The sequence below is a fragment of the Triticum aestivum genome, chromosome 2B (genome assembly GCF_018294505.1).
Source record: "Triticum aestivum cultivar Chinese Spring chromosome 2B, IWGSC CS RefSeq v2.1, whole genome shotgun sequence".
NCBI classification, from domain to species: domain Eukaryota; kingdom Viridiplantae; phylum Streptophyta; class Magnoliopsida; order Poales; family Poaceae; genus Triticum; species Triticum aestivum.
Genome location: NC_057798.1, coordinates 400,535,232 through 400,547,328, shown reverse-complemented (window position 1 = coordinate 400,547,328; position 12,097 = coordinate 400,535,232).

The following is a 12,097-nucleotide window of genomic DNA, read 5'->3' as shown; positions in this document are numbered from 1 at the left end:
GCGACTGGAGGATTCTGTCAATGACCGCCTCATCTGGGAGGTTAATGTTCAGCTGGGTCATACGGTTGTGCAACCCAGACATCTTCAGGATGTGCTCACTGACAGAACTGTTTTCCTCCATCTTACAACTGTAGAACTTGTCGGAGACATCATATCTCTCGACCCGGGCATGAGCTTGAAAAACTAGTTTCAGCTCTTCGAACATCTCATATGCTCCGTGGTGCTCAAAACGCTTTTGGAGCCCCGGTTCTAAGCTGTAAAGCATGCCGCACTGAACGAGGGAGTAATCATCAGCACGAGACTGCCAAGCATTCATAATGTCTTGGTTCTCTGGGACGGGAGCGTCACCTAGCGGTCCTTCTAGGACATATTGTTTCCTGGCAGCTATGAGGATGATCCTCAGGTTCCGGACCCAGTCCGTATAGTTGCTGCCATCATCTTTCAGCTTGGTTTTCTCTAGGAACGCGTTGAAGTTCATGTTGACATTAGCGTTGGCCATTGATCTACAAGACATATTTGCAAAGGTTTTAGACTAAGTTCATGATAATAAAGTTCTAATCAAATTATGAACTCCCACTTAGATTAGACATCCCTCTAGTCATCTAAGTGTTACACGATCCGAGTCGACTAGCCCGTGTCCGATCATCACGTGAGACGGACTAGTCATCGTCGGTGAACATTCTCATGTTGATCGTATCTTCCATACGATTCGTGTTCGACCTTTCGGTCTCCGTGTTCCGAGGCCATGTCTGCACATGCTAGGCTCGTCAAGTTAACCCTAAGTGTTTTCGCTGTGTAAAACTGTCTTACACCCGTTGTATGTGAACGTAAGAATCCATCACACCCGATCATCACGTGGTGCTTAGAAGCGACGAACTGTAGCAACGGTGCACAGTTAGGGGAGAACACTTCTTGAAATTTTATAAGGGATCATCTTATTTACTACCGTCGTCCTAAGTAAACAAGATGCATAATACATAATAAACATCACATGCAATTATATAGTTGTGACATGATATGGCCAATATCATATAGCTCCATTGATCTTCATCTTCGGGGCTCCATGATCATCTTGTCACCGGCTTGACACCATGATCTCCATCATCATGATCTCCATCATCGTGTCTTCATGAAGTTGTCACGCCAACGACTACTTCTACTTCTATGACTAACGTTTAGCAATAAAGTAAAGTAGTTTACATGGCGTTATTCAATGACACGCAGGTCATACAAAAAATAAAGACAACTCCTATGGCTCCTGCCGGTTGTCATACTCATCGACATGCAAGTCGTGAATCCTATTACAAAGAACATGATCTCATACATCACAATTCATCATTCATCACAACTTCTGGCCATATCACATCACATGATCAATCGCTGCAAAAACAAGTTAGACGTCCTCTAATTGTTGTTGCATCTTTTACGTGGCTGCAATTGGGTTCTAGCAAGAACGTTTTCTTACCTACGAATCACCACAACGTGATTTTGTCAACTTCTATTTACCCTTCATAAGGGCCCTGTTCATCGATTCCGCTCCAACTAAAGTGGGAGAGACAGACACCCGCCAGCCACCTTATGCAACTAGTGCATGTCAGTCGGTGGAACCGGTCTCACGTAAGCGTACGTGTAAGGTTGGTCCGGGCCGCTTCATCCCACAATACCGTTGAGCAAGAAAAGACTAGTAGAGGCAAGTAAGATGACAAAATCCACGCCCACAACAAAATTGTGTTCTACTCGTGCAAAGAGAACTACGCATAGACCTAGCTCATGATGCCACTGTTGGGGAACGTTGCAGAAAATTAAAAATTTTCCTACGGTTTCACCAAGATCCATCTATGAGTTCATCTAAGCAACGAGTCAAGGGAGAGAGTTTGCATCTACATACCACTTGTAGATCGCGTGCGGAAGCTTGCAAGGTGATGATGTAGTCGTACTCGACGTGATTCGAATCACCGATGACCAAGTGCTGAACGGACAGCACCTCCGCGTTCAACACACGTACGGGACGGGAGACGTCTCCTCCTTCTTGATCCAGCAAGGGGGAAGGAGAGGTTGAGGAAGACAGCTCCACCGGCAGCACGACGGCGTGGTGATGGTGGAGAGGCAGTACTCCGACAGGGCTTCGCCAAGCACACAACGGAGGAGGAGAGGTGTTGGGGAGGGGAGGGCTGCGCCTTGGAGGGTGGTCCGGCTGCCCTCCCCTCACCCCTCTATTTATAGGGGGAAGGGAGAAGGGGGCCGGCCCCCTAGAACCCATCTAGGGGGGGGGTGCGGCGGCCTAGGGGAGAGGGGAGAGGGTGGCTTGCCCCCCAAGCCAAGGGGGGCGCCCCCTCTAGGGTTCCCCCCTCAACCCTAGGCGCATGGGCCCAAGGGAGGGGGTGCGGCCAGCCCACCAGGGGCTGGCTCCCTGCCCCACGCAGCCCATGTGGCCCCCCGGGAGGGGTGGCCCCTCCCGGTGGACCCCCGGAACCCTTCCGGTGGCCCCGGTACAATACCGGTATGACCCCGAAACTTCCCGGTGTCCGTTTGACAACTTCCCATATATAAATCTTTACCTCCGGACCCTTCCGGATCTCCTCGTGACGTCCAGGATCCCATCCGGGACTCCGAACAACATTCGGTAGTCACATACTAGTCTTCCTAATAACCCTAGCGTCACCGAACCTTAAGTGTGTAGACCCTACGGGTTCGGGAGACATGCAGACATGACCGAGACGCTCTCAGTCAATAACCAACAGCGGGATCTGGATACCCATGATGGCTCCCACATGCTCCTCGATGTTGTCATCGGATGAACCACGATGTCGAGGATTCGATCAAACCCTGTATGCAATTCCCTTTGTCAATCGGTACGTTACTTGCCCGAGACTCGATCGTCGGTATCCCAATACCTTGTTCAGTCTCGTTACCGGCAAGTCACTTTACTCGTACCGTAATGCATGATCCCGTGTCCAACACCTTGGTCACATTGAGCTCATTATGATGATGCATTACCGAGTGGGCCCAGAGATACCTCTCCGTCATACGGAGTGACAAATCCCAGTCTCGATCCGTGTCAACCCAACAGCTACTTTCGGAGATACCTGTAATGCACCTTTATAGTCACCCAGTTACGTTGTGACGTTTGATACACCCAAGGCACTCTTACGGTATCCGGGAGTTACACGATCTCATGGTCGAAGGAAGAGATACTTGACACTGGCAAAGCTCTAGCAAAACGAACTACACGATCTTTTATGCTATGCTTAGGATTGGGTCTTGTCCATCACATCATTCTCCTAATGATGTGATCCCGTTATCAACAACATCCAATGTCCATAGTCAGGAAACCATGACTATCTGTTGATCACAACGAGCTGGTCAACTAGAGGCTCACCAGGGACATATTGTGGTCTAAGTATTCACACGTGTATTACAATTTCCGGATAATATAGTTATAGCATGAATAAAAGACATTTATCATGAACATTGAAATATAATAATACTTTTATTATTGCCTCTAGGGCATATTTCCAACAATATTCAGGGCATTTCCACTTCCAGTGACCATTTCCTTTGCAGTAGAATCACTCAGTTTCAGGATTTGTTCCAGCTTTGGGCTTCTTCACGGGAGTGACAACTTGCTTGCCATTCTACTTGAAGTTCCATTTCTTTCCCTTTGCCCTTTTCTTGAAGCTAGTGGTCTTGTCCATCATCAACACTTGATGTTCTTTCTTGATTTCTACCTTCGTTGATCTCAGCATCACGAAAAGCTCGGGAATTGTTTTCGTCATCCCTTGCATACTATAGTTCATCACAAAGTTCCAGTAACTTGGTGATGGTGACTAGAGAACTCTGTCAATCACTATCTTATCTGGAAGATTAACTCCCACTTGATTCAAGCGATTGTAGTACCCAGACAATCTGAGCACATGCTCACTGCTTGAGCTATTCTCCTCCATCTTTTAGCTATAGAACTTGTTAGAGACTTCATATCTCTCAACTCGGGTATTTGCTTGAAATATTAACTTCAATTCCTGGAACATCTCATATGGTCCATGACGTTCAAAACGTCTTTGAAGTCCCGATTCTAAGCCGTTAAGCATGGTGCACTAAAATATCAAGTAGTCATCATATTGAGCTACCAAACGTTCTTAACGTCTGCATCTGCTCCTGCAATAGGTCTGTCACCTAGTGGTGCATCAAGGACATAATTCTTCTATGCAGCAATGAGGATAAACCTCATATCACGGACCTAGTCCGCATCATTGCTACTATCACCTTTCAACATAGTTTTTCTCTAGGAACATATCAAAATAAACATAGGGAAGCAGCGAGCTATTGATCTACAACATAATTTGCAAAATACTATCAGGACTAAGTTCATGATAAATTAAAGTTCAATTAATCATATTACTTAAGAACTCCCACTTAGATAGACATCCCTCTAATCATCCAAGTGATCAGGTGATCCAAATCAACTAAACCATGTCTGATCATCACGTGAGATGGAGTAGTTTTCAATGGTGAACATCACTATGTTGATCGTATCTACTATATGATTCATGCTCGACCTTTCGGTCTCAGTGTTCCGAGGCCATATCTGCATATGCTAGGCTCCTCAAGTTTAACCTGAGTATTCTAGGTGTGTAAAACTGTCTTACACCCGTTGTATTTGAACATAGAGCTTATCACACCCGATCATCACGTGGTGTCTCGGCACAAAGAACTTTCGGAACAGTGCATACTCAGGGAGAAAACTCATACCTTGAAATTTAGTGAGAGGTCATCTTATAATGCTACCATCAATGAAAGTAAAATAAGATGCATAATGGATAAACATCACATGCAATCAATATAAGTGATATGATATGGCCATCATCATCTTGTGCTTGTGATCTCCATCTCCGAAGCACCGTCATGATCACCATCGTCACCGGCGCGACACCTTGATCTCCATCATAGCATCGTTGTCGTCTCGCTAACTATTGCTTCTACGACTATCGCTACCACTTAGTGATAAAGTAAAGCAATTACAGGGCGATTGCATGGCATACAATAAAGCATGATCATCTCATACAATAAAATTTAGCATCATGTCTTGACCATATCACATCACAACATGCACTGCAAAAACATGTTAGACGTCCTCTACTTTGTTGTTGCAAGTTTTACGTGGCTGCTACGGGCTAAGCAAGAACCGTTCTTACCTACGCATCAAAACCACAACGATATTTTGTCAAGTTAGTGCTGTTTTAACTTCTCAAGGATCGGGCGTAGCCACACTCGGTTCAACTAAAGTTGGAGAAACTGACACCCGCCAGCCACCTATGTGCAAAGCACGTCAGTAGAACCAGTCTCGTGTAAGTGTACGCGTAATGTTGGTTCGGGCCGCTTCATCCAACAATACCGCCGAACCAAAGTATGACATGCTGGTAAGTAGTATGACTTGTATCGCCCACAACTCACTTGTGTTCTACTCATGCATATAACATCTACGCATAAACCTGGCTCGGATGCCACTGTTGTGAAACGTAGTAATTTCAAAAAGAATCCTACACACACGCAAGATCATGGTGATGCATAGCAACGAGAGGGGAGAGTGTTGTCCACGTACCCTCATAGACCGAAAGCGGAAGCGTTAGCATAACACAGTTGATGTAGTCGTACGTCTTCACGATCCGACTGATCCAAGTACCGTACATACGGCACCTCCGAGTTCAGCACACGTTCAGCTCGATGACGTCCCATGATCTCTGATCCAGTAGAGCTTTGCGGGAGAGTTCCGTCAGCACGACGGCGTGATGACGGTGTTGATGATGCTACCGACGCAGGGCTTCGCCTAAGCACCGCTACGATATTACCGAGGTGGAATATGGTGGAGGGGGGCACCGCACACGGCAAAGAGATCAATGATCAATTGTTTTATCTATGGGGTGCCCCATGGCCACGTATATAAAGGATGGAGGGAGGAGGAGGCCGGCCCTCATAGGGCGTGCCCAAGTGTGGAGTCCTACTAGGACTCCCTAGTCCTAGTAGGATTCCACCTCCCACATGTAATAGGAAAAAGGGAAGGGAGAAGGAGAAGGAAGGAAGCCCCCCCCCCCACCACCCCCTCCCTAGTCCAATTCGGACCAGTCCATGGGGAGGGGTGCGGCCACCCTTTGAGGCCTTTCTCTCCTTTCCTGTATGGCCCATTAAGGCCCAATACGAATTCCCGTAACTCTTCGGTACTCCGAAAAATACCCGAATCACTCGGAACCTTTCCGATGTCCGAATATAGTTGTCCAATATATCTATTTTTACGTCTCGACCATTTCGAGACTCCTCTTCATGTCCCCGATATCATCCGAGACTCCGAACTACCTTCAGTACATCAAAACACATAACTCATAATATAAATCGTCATCGAACGTTAAGCGTGCGGACCCTACGGGTTCGAGAACTATGTAGACATGACCGAGACATGTCTCCGGTCAATAACCAATAGCAGAACCTGGATGCTCATATTGGCTCCCACATACTCTACAAAGATCTTTATCAGTCAAACCGCATAACAACATATGTTGTTCCCTTTGTCATCGGTATGTTACTTGCCCGAGATTTGATCATCGGTATCTCAATACCTAGTTCAATTTCGTTACCGGCAAGTCTCTTTACTCATTCCGTAATGCATCATCTCGTAACTAACTCATTAGTCACAATGCTTGCAACGCTTATAGTGATGTGCATTACCGAGAGGGCCCAGAGATACCTCTCCGACAATCGGAGTGACAAATCCTAATCTTGATCTACACCAACTCAACAAGTACCATTGGAGACACCTGTAGAGCACCTTTATAATCAACCAATTACCTTGTGATGTTTGGTAGCACAAAAAGTGTTCCCCCGGTAATCGGGAGTTGCATAGTTTCACAGTCATAGGAACATGTGGAAGTCATGAAGAAAGCAATAGCAACAAACTAAATGATCAAGTGCTAAGCTAACGGAATGGGTCAAGTCAATCACATCATTCTCCTAATGATGTGATCCCATTTAATAAAATGAAAACTCATGTCTATGGTTAGGAAACTTAACCATCTTTGATTAACGTGCGGGTCAAGTAGAGGCATACTAGTGACACGATGTTTGTCTATGTATTCACACATGTATTATGTTTCCGGTTATTACAATTCTAACATCAATAATAAACATTTATCATGAAATAATGAAATAAATAATAACTTTATTATTGCCTCTAGGGAATATTACCTTCACTTCTCACCGTCGCGCTTCGCCCTCCCGAAGAACCTTGCCGATGGTGCGCCCGAAGGGATCTTTGGAGGGGTCTGAGACTAGCGAGGCGGATATCCAGTATCTCCGCGACACCAAGCGACTGTGGCTAGCGATGGAGTTGGCTGTGTGCGCGGAGGGTGGGGAGATGGAGCCGCAACCGCAGGAGGGTGAGCGCTTGGTGTTTTACACCCACATCAAGTGCGGATTCAGCCTTCAGCAAGCACTTTCTTCTACTCCTTCCTAAACTTCTTCAGGCTGCAGCCGCACCACTTGGGAGCCAACACCGTGCTGCAGCTGGCCGAATTCGCCACGCTCTGCAAGGGCTATCTGGGCATGGAGTCGGACACGGAACTCCGGGCCCGCCTCTTCTTCCTCAAGCAACAAGGGGTGATGGTCGGCGTCATGTCCCACTACAGGGCCGTCGTCGTCTCAGGCGGGTCGAATGGGCCGTTCCCCAAGATGCCTCGGAGGATTCTGCCAAGAAGTGGCAGAATTTGTTCTTCTACGTGCGCAACATCGGCGCAGACCGATGGTTGTTAGTAGAAAGAGGGGATGCTGATGTCTACTACACAACCTTCTTCTTGTAGAGGTTGTTGGGCCTCCAAGTGTAGAGGTTTGTAGGACAGTAGCAAATTTCCCTCAAGTGGATGACCTAAGGTTTATCAATCCGTGGGAGGCGTAGGATGAAGATGGTCTCTCTCAAACAACCCTGCAACCAAATAGCAAAGAGTCTCTTGTGTCCCCAACACACCCAATACAATGGTAAGTTGTATAGGTGCACTATTTCGGCGAAGAGATGGCGATACAAGTGCAATATGGATGGTAGATATAGGCTTTTGTAATTGAAAATATAAGAACAGCAAGGTAGCAAGTAACAAAAGTGAGAGAAAACGGTATTGCAATGCTTTGAAACAAGGCCTAGGTTCATACTTTCACTAGTGCAAGTTACCTCAACAATGATAACATAATTAGATCATATAACAATCCCTCAACGTGCAACAAAGGGTCACTCAAAAGTCACTAATAGCGGAGAACAAACGAAGAGATTATGGTAGGGTACGGAACCACCTCAAAGTTATTCTTTCCGATCAATCCATTGAGCTATTCCTATAAGTGTAACAAACAGACCTAAAGTTCGTAATAGAATAACACCTTAAGACACACATCAACCAAAACCCTAATGTCACCTCGATACTCCAATGTCACCACAAGTATCCGCGGGTATGATTGTACGATATGCATCACACAATCTCAGATTCATCTATTCAAACCAACACAAAGAACTTCAAAAGGTGCCCCAAAGTTTCTACCAGAGAGTCAAGACGAAAACGCGTGCCAACCCCTATGCATAAGTTCACAAGGTCACAGAACCCGCAAGTTGATCACCAAAACAGACATCAAGTGGATCACGTGAATATCCCATTGTCACCACAGATAAGCACATGCAAGACATACATCAAGTGTTCTCAAATCCTTAAAGACTCAATCCGATAAGATAACTTCAAAGGGAAAACTCAATTAATTACAAGAAGGTAGAGGGGGGGAGACATCATAAGATCCAACTATAATATCAAAGCTCACGGTACATCAAGATCATGCTGAATCCAGAACACGAGAGAGAGAGAATCAAACACATAGCTACTTGTACATACCCTTAGCCCCAAGGGTGAACTACTCCCTCCTCGTCATGGAGAGCGCCGGGATGATGAAGATGGCCACCGGTGATGGATCCCCCCCCCCTCTGGCAGGGTGCCGGAACAGGGTCCCGATTGGTTTTTTGTGGCTACAGAGGCTTGCAGCGGCGGAACTCCCAATCTAGGTCCTGTCCTAGAAGTTTGGGGATATATAAGAGGTGTTGGCGTTGGGAACAAGTCAGGGGTCCCCGAGGCAGCCACAAGGTAGGGGGTGCGCCCAGGGGGTAGGGCGTGTCGTCCACCCTCGTGGTGGCCTCGGGACTCCCGTGGGCTTCTTTTGGTCCAAAAACAATCTCCATAATTTTTTAGGTCAATTGGACTCCGTTTGGTATTCCTTTTTTTGCGATACTCAGAAACATGAAAAAACAGAAACTAGCACTGGGCTCTAGGTTAATAGGTTAGTCCCAAAAATCATATAAAATAGCATATAAATGCATATAAAACATCCAAGATGGATAATATAATAGCATGGAACAATCAAAAATTATAGATATGTTGGAGACGTATCAAGCATCCCCAAGCTTAATTCCTGCCCGTCCTCGAGTAGGTAAATAATAATAACATAATTTTTGATGTGGAATGCTACCTAACATATTTATCAATGTAATCTTCTTCATTGTGGCAAGAATATTTAGATCCATAAGATTCAAAACAAAAGTTTAATATCGACATAAAAACGATAATACTTCAAGCATACTAATAAAGCAATCATGTCTTCTCAAAATAACATGGCCGAAGAAAGCTATCCCTACAAAATCATATAGTCTGGCTATGCTCCATCTTCATCACACAAAATATTCAAAATGCACAACCCCGATGACAAGCCAAGCAATTGTTTCATACTTTTGATGATCTCAAACATTTTCAACTTTCACGTAAAACATGAGCGTGAGCCATGGACATAGCACTATAGGTGGAATAGAATATGGTGGTTGCGGAGAAGACAAAAGGAAGGAGATAGTCTCACATTAACTAGGCATATCAACGGGCTATGGAGATGCCCATCAATGCATATCAATGTGAGTGAGTAGGGATTTCCATGCAACGGATGCACTAGAGCTATAAGTTTATGAAAGCTCAAAAAGAAACTAAGTGGGTGTGCATCCAACTTGCTTGATCATGAAGACCTAGGGCGTTTGAGGAAGCCCATCATTGGAATATACAAGCCAAGTTCTATAATGAAAAATTCCCACTAGTATATGAAAGTGACAACATAGGAGACTCTCTATCATGAAGATCATGGTGCTACTTTGAAGCACAAGTGTGGTAAAAGGATAGTAGCATTGCCCCTTCTCTCTTTTTCTCTCATTTTTTGTTTGTTTGTTTTTTGGCCCTCTCTCTCTTTTTTGGCCTCTTTTTATATATTTTTATTTTTCATCTGGAGTCTCATCCCGGCTTGTGGGGGAATCATAGTCTCCATCATCCTTTCCTCACTGGGATAATGCTCTAATAATGAAGATCGTCACACTTTTATTTACTTACAACTCAATGCTTAGAACAAAATATAAATCTATGTGAATGCCTCTGGTGGTGTACCGGGATGTGCAATGAATCAAGAGTGACATGTATGAAAGAATTATGAAAGGTGGCTTTGCCACAAATACAATGTCAACTACATGATCATGCAAAACAATATGACAATGATGAATCGTGTCATAATAAACAGAACGGTGGAAAGTTGCATGTCAATATATCTCGGAATGGCTATGGAAATGCCATAATAGGTAGGTATGGTGGCTGTTTTGAGGAAGGTATATGGTGGGTGTAATGTACCCGCAAAAGTTGGGCAGTACTAGAGAGGCTAGCAATGGTGGAAGGGTGAGAGTGCGTATAATCCATGGACTCAACATTAGTCATAAAGAAATCACATACTTATTGCAAAAATCTATTAGTTATCGAAACAAAGTACTATGTGCATGATCCTAGGGGGATAGATTGGTAGGAAAAGACAATTGCTCGTCCCCAACCGCCACTCATAAGGAAGACAATCACTAAATAAATAATGCTCCGACTTCATCACATAACGGTTCACCATATGTACATGCTACGGCAATCACAAACTTTAACACAAGTACCTCTCAAATTCACAATTACTCCACTAGCATAACTCTAATATCACCATCTCCATATCTCAAAACAATCATAAAGAATCAAACTTCTCATAGTATTCAATGCACTTTATATGAAAGTTTTTATTATATCCCTCTTGGATGCCTATCATATTAGGACTAAATTTATAACCAAAGAAAATTACCATGTTGTTTAAAGACTCTCAAAATAATGTAAGTGAAGCATGAGAGTTGAAAAATTTCTTCAAAATAAAACCACCGCCGTGCTCTAAAAAGATATAAGTGAAGCACTAGAGCAAATGTCAAACTACTCCGAAAGATATAAGTGAAGATCAATGAGTAGTCAAATAATTATTTAGCTATGTGAGGACTCTCTCTCATAAAGAAAATTTAGATCTTAAGTACTTTATTCAAAAAGCAAGCAAAGCAAAATAAAATTACATTTCAAGGATAGCACATATCATGTGAAGAAGCAAAAACTTAGGCTCGACCAAAACTGACCGATAGTTGTTGAAGAAGAAAGGTGGGATGCCAACCGGGGCATCCCCAAGCTTAGATGCTTGAGACTTCTTGAAATATTAATTAGGGATGCCTTGGGCATCCCCAAGCTTGAGCTTTTGTGTCTCCTTAATTCCTTTTATGTCACGGTTTCCCTAAATCTTAAAAGCTTCATCCACACAAAACTCAACAAGAACTCGTGAGATAGGTTAGTATAAATCAACGCAATAACCTTATCATATTCTTCTATAGAAAATCACTAAAATTATTATTTGGTACTTCCTACTAAATGTATCTGCATATTTAACACTCCTATCCTCAAATAGAATCATTAAACAAGCAAACATATGCAAATAATGCAAACATAACAGTAATCTGTCTAAACAGGACAGTCTGTAAAGAATGCAAGAGGAATCATACTTCCCTAACTCCAAAATTTCTGAAAAATTATCACACTGTAGAAAATTTGTTGTTACTTATTGTATCAAAATTTCAATATTCTATCATGTTCTTACTATTCACCAATATTCAAAACTTAACAGCAAACTTTCTGATTTCAAAATAACAACGTATAGCTTT